This window comes from Sinohyriopsis cumingii, chromosome 2, assembly GCF_028554795.1.
Source record: "Sinohyriopsis cumingii isolate HCF-2022 chromosome 2, ASM2855479v2, whole genome shotgun sequence".
Lineage (NCBI taxonomy): Eukaryota > Metazoa > Mollusca > Bivalvia > Unionida > Unionidae > Sinohyriopsis > Sinohyriopsis cumingii.
In genome coordinates, this window is record NC_142962.1 from 104,081,021 (window position 1) to 104,089,662 (window position 8,642).

The following is an 8,642-nucleotide window of genomic DNA, read 5'->3' on the forward strand; positions in this document are numbered from 1 at the left end:
TATTCAGTTACGTCTTGGTTTCGGGAAGGGAATAAATTTAACTCCTCCATTTTGACGATCTGGATAACGACTATCAGAATTGCAAAGCCCCCGTTGACACCTCTTCACCATTGTGAATCGAAAATTGCCAAACCTTTGCGAAATTTGTAAATATACACAATACCCGAGTCGATATCGACAGAAGTAGCTTGTCTGAGGAAAATGGCGGACGTAAACAGTGCCTGGAGGTATTTATAATAGCGCTCGCTGATTGGTCAATCGAGCAGAATGATTGACAACTGGCGATAGGTCAATTAACAGCTTATTCCATTGGATACAACTCCTATACAATGAATATCTCCCGTACACCGTGCAAAACAAACAATGTCGAACACACACCGTGAGCCTGGTTTAAAGTCGACATTTCTCCTCTATCCATGACCTCGGGACAAAAGTCTTTGTCGACTGAAGTATTTGTAAGCACTGGTATACCACAAATAACTGTCTTCTAATTACTTAACGACCACACAGTCACGGGACTAATTTCACACTTACAATTTCCTTACTTCATATTGGTATGACTTATCAGTACACCTTTCCAAACCGCATACCTGTATATCATGCCACGTACTTCTAAATATAAACCAAATACACAGCATAGGTAATTACATGTATTCGCATCTCAGATGGTAAAACACTTGGACGTTATAATATCTCGACAATTCATTATGTTTAGGAATTAGGCAGGGTCCATTTTACGAAACCAGTCCATTCTACTATAAGGTCTTGTGAATATTGTATTTTACGAGGTCTGTTGTTAGTAGTAGCTGGCTAAATACTCGGCTGGAGAAACATTTTCCAAAAACCGATCGCCATCATTCAAGAAATAATCACTAAAACGTAACAATCTAAAAAGGAGACGTAAATATAAATAGCATATACCCTAGGTTTGTTATGGCATAGAAAACGACGATATTTGGTTTTCGCTGTATTTTGCTTCCTTTATTAAATGCCATTTCATTTGCGTGCGTTGTGGTATCTTGGCACTTCAAAAACCAGTCTTCGTTAGAACTCTTATTTCAATATGCTGTAATAATATAATAGGATAGCAAGTCTTTATAGACATTTGAGAGAGAGAGAGAATATTTGCTTTGAAAGAAATGATCATATTAGTATTAGTTTACCTTTATTTCCATGAATACATATCCAGTACTATCCTAAAATATCTAACTTTGTTTCCCACGTGCTAAATAAAGTAGTTTTGTCCTGAAATTTATCTCAAGTTAAAAATACCACGCATTCTCTTACTCTATTTCGACGCGTGACACATATTATCGATTCCACCACGAGGCGTGCTACATGTTCTTTATGAAGAGAACTACCACATGTTCTTGACTCTATAATCAGGCATACCACATTCTTTGCTGTCATGTGGCGTACCATGAGGCATGCTACATGTTCTCTATGACGAGACGTGCCACATATTATTTACTCTTATTATGAGTGCCACATACTCTTTTCTGTTATTATGAGTGCCACAAATTCTTTACTCTTATTATGAGTTCAACGTATTATTTACTGTTATTATGAGTTCAACATATTCTTTAATCGTATTATGAGTGATACCTATTGTTTACTCTTATTATGAGGAGTGCCATATATTCTTTACTCTTATTATGAGTTCCACATTCTTTACTCTTATCATGAGTGCCATACATTCTTTACTCTTATCATGAGTGCTACCTATTCTTTGCTCTTATTATGAGTGCCACATATTCTTTACTCTTATTATGAGTGCCACATATTATTTACTCTTATTATGAGTTCAACATATTCTTTACTCTTATTATGAGTGCCACATATTCTTTACTCTTATTATGAGTGTCACATATTCTTTACTCAATTCTTCATCCTTCGTAAAATGAATCTCTTTCGAATGCGGATTAGACAATTCAACCTCTAAATTTAGATATTATCCATTTATTTTTGTAACTATGTACTTGATATTTGAACCCATCTTGCATGCAATATCCTTCTGACTGATTGGAAGATAGCGGTTCTTATACTTTTAGATGGCGGTGAGCACCTGTTAATGGGTTCGCTGCAACAACAAAAAATCCGATTAGCCTGTATTGAACCAGCATAGTTTTGGTCTGTGAACTCGCGTTTAAATTGAGGTTAGCCGCTATTTTGTTGCTTAACCACGATATTTTACAGGTAATTCATAATTTAAGTGAGAATGACAGTTACCTACAAATTATATCCATTCTATGCATCATATTGGAGCGGCGTGGGTCAAGGCGACTAATACTTGCCAACCTGTAAGAAGCAGAATAAATTCGCATACGTCTGTAAAAATGATTTGAAAGTCAGAAATCACCGCGATCGGTAAAGAAACCATTGTCTTTCAAATCGGTACATATTGATGGATTTAAAATGGTCGCCAGAACCAAAATATAGTTTAAATCTCTCAAGTGTTGGTGGGTTGTATTTTTGTACAAGTTACAATGTGATGGGGTGATTCGGGTTAATATATCAATATGTGAATGTTTCACACTTGGATAAATGTCTTGTAATTCCTGTGGAATATGAAATTTAGAAGAAAAATCGTCCTTTTTTAATTATATGGAAAATCTCTTGGTATTATTTCTATGTTATCTTAAGGCTTAAATGTATTTGTGACGGCTGACTATCGTATTTCTGTACTTAGCTATAGAGATTCATGCTTTCTTCTTATTAGTATACAAATTCCTCGACTTTTGATTAGGAAATAAATACATTAGTTACATTTCTAATATTAACACCATGAGTAATTATAAGAAAACTGTTCAGGCCAGCTTTAACTCGGTTTGCAGGGACAAACAAAGGAAAAGTCAAACACCAAAACAAGGTCAAATATTAACTCCCAATCCCAGCGCAACACATGACCCAGGAGATTTAATTATTGACATGGTGATCTTGATCCAATCCAGAGGCATTTCCAACAAATGAAATGGAGCACGAAAGGGGCTATTACAAAACTCACTTGTAACAAGATATGAATTAGTAGGTTAGGTCACACTTTGGGTCTCAATTGTTTATCAAAATCAAAACAAAGTTGAAAAGAGAACTTGAGCAAAAAATAAGATGACCCATTTGAAGGACAGGATGGAGTCTCTAGTGTATAAACAAAAACAATTGAAAGAAAATTAGAAAATGAAAAGGAGGATGTGAATTTAAAAGAACTCGAAAACAATAGCATACCCGTAAAAGAGGAGACACAAGATGCAAGCCGGAACGAACAATACACCAGAAAAATAAAAATATATACCATGTCAGAGACACAAAATGAAAATTCAAAAACTCATTTTACTGAATTAAAAAAGCTACAGGAAAGACATGGATCAGTGAGACATACTCTCCGTCAATAGGATCCCCGGACCCACATGACTACCAACGCCAGTAATACTAAAAACTTGGCAATTCGCATGCTAAAATAGCCCTTGTAAAGGACAAAAGGAAACAAAAAAAAAATCTATCAATAAGAGTGATTTCATATCTCCGCCAGCTGAACATGGTTCTCGTTAACAAGCTCTCCAAGCCATGATAAAACTAAAACAACAACAGCAACAATTAAAAAACAGCAATTGACTGGTATTATAAATTGCTCAGTCTACACTAAAACAAAAGCAGGGAGAATACTTAGATTTGACCTTTCCGATGGCACTGATGCAGTAATTAATTCCAAATCATAGATCTCGTATGTATGGTTAAAAGATCGTTGGATAATTTTTCCACTTATAAAAAATATTAGAAAACCGTGATTCATGTAAAGCATTTCATACTTTCGGATGATTGTATATAATTTTTATACTTTGTGCAAATAACTTTTCACTGTTATTATGATACGTAAGTATCAACACTATATTAAAAATAGGTGCTAGTTCGACAAAACAAATATATAACTGTATCAGTCTGTAATTACAAACGTTGCAGCGATATATTCAAACAGGATGCGCGTTCTTATGTGTGTAACAACAGTTTATTAGCTAGCGTTCACGTGTTGTTGTTTAGTTGCTTTTTTCCCTCCTGGTCTCGTTTATTTAGTTAAGAAAAATGCTTGTGTTTTTTATCCAAAAATTATTTATCGTGCACCGGTTTTTATGGGACAAAAGGTACCGGTACATCAGTATATAGCGTACATGGAGTGCTTTAACACCGATATACCATTGAGTATTATAAGCAGTATTACTAAGCATCGAGTACTTTCGGCAGTTTTAGAAAGCATCGAGTAGTATTACTAAACACTGAGTGTTATAAGTAGTATTACAAAGCACCGAATACTATGAGAAGTTTTACAAAGGATTGAGTACTATGAGCAGTATTACCAAACATTGAACACCATGAGCAGTATTACTAAGCAAATTATGAGTAGTATTGATAAGCATTGGTACTATGAGTAGTATTACTAAACATTGAGTTCTAACAGCAGTTTTACAAAGCATTGAACACTATGCGTATCATTACTAAACATTGAGTATTACGAGTAGTATTACAAGGCACTGAGTACTATGAGCAGTATTACCAAGCACTGAGTACTATAAACAGTTTTACAAAGGATTGAGTTCATTAAGTAGTATTGCAAAGCATTGAGTACTATGAGCAGTATTACAAAGACTGAGTTCTATGAGTAGTATTACAAAGCATTGAGTATTATGAGCGGTTTTGCAAATCATTGTTTTCTATGAGCAGTATTACAAAGCATTGAGTACTATGAGCAGTATTACAAAACATTGAGTTCTAAGAGCAGTTTTACAAAGCATTGAGCACTATGAGTATGATTACTAAACATTGAGTATTACAAGTAGTATTACAAGGCACTGAGTATTGTGAGTAGTATTACCAAGCACTGAGTGTTATAAGTAGTATTACAAAGAACCAAGTACTATGAACAGTTTTACAAAGGATTGAGTACTATGAGCAGTATTACTACACATTGAACACCACGAGCAGTATTACTAAGCAATGAGTATTATGAACAGTATTGATAAGCATTGAGTACTATGAGTAGCATTACTAAACATTGAGTTCTAAGAGCAGTTTTACAAAGCATTGAGTACTATGCGTATCATTACTAAACATTGAGTATTACGAGTAGTATTACAAGGCACTGAGTACTATGAGCAGTATTACCAAGCACTGAGTACTATAAACAGTTTTACAAAGGATTGAGTTCATTGAGTAGCATTGCAAAGCATTGAGTACTGTGATGAGTTTTACAAAGCATTGAGTACTATGAACAGTATTACAAAGACTGAGTACTATGAGCAGTATTCCAAAGCATTGAGTATTATGAGCGGTTTTGCAAATCATTGTTTTCTATGAGCAGTATTAAAAAGCATTGAGTACTACGAGTAGTATTACAAAACATTGAGTTCTAAGAGCAGTTTTACAAAGCATTGAGCACTATGAGTATCATTACTAAACATTGAGTATTACGAGTAGTATTACAAGGCACTGAGTACTGTGAGCAGTATTACCAAGCGCTGAGTACTATAAACAGTTTTTACAAAGGATTGAGTTCTATGAGCAGTTTTACAAAACATCGAGTACTATGAGCAGTATTACAAAGCATCGAGTTATATGAGTAGTATTACAAAGCATTGAGTAATATGACCAGTTTTACAAAGCATTGAGTACTATGATTAGTATTACAAAGCATGGAGTTCTATGAGTAGCATTACAAAGCATTGAGTACTATGAACAGTTTTACAAAGCATTGAGTACTATGAACACTTTTGCAAAGGATTAAGTACTATGAGCAGTATTGCTAAATATTAAGCACGATGAGCAGTATTACAAAGCATCGAGTTCTATGAGTAGTATTGCAAAGCATTGAGTACTGTGAGCAGTATTACAAAGCACTGAGTACTATGACCAGTTTTGCAAAGGACTGAGTTCTATGAGTATTATTACAAAGCATTGAGTTCTATAGTAGTATTACAAAGCATTGAGGGGCCCCGAGTGGCTGAGTGGTCTAAAGCGCTCTCTTTTACGGATCACTGACATCTCACCTCTGTCTGCGTGGGTTCGAGTCTCGGATTCGGCTAATGTGGGTATGTGAGAAAGCTTGTCAGTAGCTTTTCGTGGGTTGGTTGTTCTTTCCGGCGTTTTTCCGGGTTTTTCCTCCACCATTAATACTGGCCGCCATGTATAGCCTATCGTGTGCTAAAAAATGGGGTTAAATCCTACAACAGCAACAACAACACCAAAGCATTGAGTACTATGAGCAGTTTTACAAAGCATCGAGTTCTATGAGTAGTATTACTAAACAGTGAGTGGTATGAGTAGTATTACAAAGCACTGAGTATTATGAACAGTTTTCCAAAGCATTGAGTACTATGAGCAGTATTACAAAGCATTAGTAGTATGGACAATATTACTAAGTATTGAGTATTATGAGTAGCATTACTAAGCATTGAGTATTATGAGTAGTGATGGTGGTGGTAGATACATTGTATCAGATATATTGATTTATGGAAATATAATAATCTTGGTCAATTTAAATGGTCATAATGATGATAACCCCGATTTTGTTAAGAATCTAAGACAAGGTATTGCGAGTTTTGATAATTCATTTATTAGAATGTTGTTCAGACATGTAACTTGGTACATATTTAAGTTATTCATGACAGAAATCTCATGGTCCGAACAGCAGTCCATGATATCAGGACTGACCTAGATTTCCTCGATCTATGGAATGTAATCAATCCAGATGCCGGATTATCTACATGGAGACAGCCCAGTCCTATAAAATAAAGCAGGTTTTATTATTTCCTGATTTCTGAGAACTTGTTTCATATTTCACATGTGTTGTTCCAAAGTACAAACTTAACCACTCGGCTTTAAGTCTAACCATGTCATTACTGGCGCTTCAGAGATGTCATTGTGACTGGAAATGCACGACTTCTTAGTCTAAATAAATTCCTTAATACAGTTCAAAACTGTATTGTAAATGCTGTTAAAAAATGTGATCTTGAGGTCGAACAAATGATTCACTGCAAGTTGTTGTTGTTGAAGGGTTTAACGCTATTTTTCAGCACAAGATGGGCTATACATGGTGGCCAGTATAACTGAAAGAACTCTGGAAAACCCCGGGAAGAACTACCGACCCACGAGAAGCTACTGGCAAGCTTTCTCACATACTAACATTGACCGAACCCTAGACTCGAACTCACGCAGACAGATGTGAGACGGCAATGATTTATCGCTTCAGATCACTCGGTCAGTAGGACTGCTGAACCGCTGTTCGGACCATGGGATTTCTACAAGTAAAGCTAACATGCAATGATCAGCTCTTTAATGAAATTTTAAACAAATTAAATTAGAACAGACACGATTGAATGTTCACAGGCAAAGGCAAAAATGAAGCTGCAATTTTAATTTTAAACAATGCACTAAATCTAAGAAATGGTATAGCGATTATAGTACAAATAAAAGAAAAAAACGAAATAGAAGAAATAAGAGAAAACACATAATAGTGATATTAAAACCAAAAGCATGATGGTGTAAATTTGGTGAGAAAAGAAAAAAAAACTTTCTTAGCCAGGTAAAGAGAAAATAAAATCATGAAAGATTTGGTTCTTGAGAACGGGAGAGGTTAGCAGATCAATGAAATCAGTCAACAAAATGATTGCTATGAAAAATTTTTAAAATTCATAAGTTAGTTTGGAAAGAATCATGTGGATTTCTATATAGATCTCTGGATATGTCAGAATTTCAGTAAAGATTTATAAATAAGTGGAGTCCAATTTCATTGCTTAACGTGGACGATACAATAGCATCAGCTTCAACAATGGATGGGCTTAAGAAAATACTTCAAATATAACTGATAATTAGAAATGTTTTACGAAAAGAGATTTATTGGTTAAAACACCACAGTTTTAAAAGATTTTGTTAACTACCTCGAAGAAACTGATAAGCCTGGTCTTCTCGTGTTAATTTATATTAAAACAGTATTAAAGACTTGTACCGTATCTAAGTGTAGGCCAATTTCATTGCTTAACGAGGACTAAGTGTAGGCCACTTTCATTGCTTAACGCGGACAAAGTGAAGGCCAATTTCATTGCTTAACGCGGACAACAAAATAACATCAGCTTCAATAACAGATATGCTTAAGAAAGTACTTCCTTCATTTATAATTGATAATCAGAAAGGTTTTATGAAAGGCGATTTATTTGCGAAATCACCACAATTTGATAGGATTGTATTAACTACCTTGACGAAACTGATACGTCCGACCTTCTCTTGTAATTTATATTGAAACAGTATTGATTCTCGCGAATGGGACTTTTTGGAAATTGCTCTGAAATCTTTTAACTATAATAATTGTATTTTTCAGTGATTCAGAGCATTTTGCATCAACTCCAAATGCAATGTCATTAACAATGGTCATCTGTCTCCTTTCTTTCATTTCAAGAAAGTGTTCCCCCAAGGAGACCCATTAGCACTGTACCTATTTATTAAAGGCATATAACTTCTCTCTTTTATCTCAGCAACAACAGAAATATTACCGGTCTATTTCATATTGACAGAATTTAAACTTTGCGAGAAGGCGGATGATGCCGTTTTACCACTGGATGGCTCTTCACGTCTTTTTGGAGCGCCGTCTGTATCTGAGGACT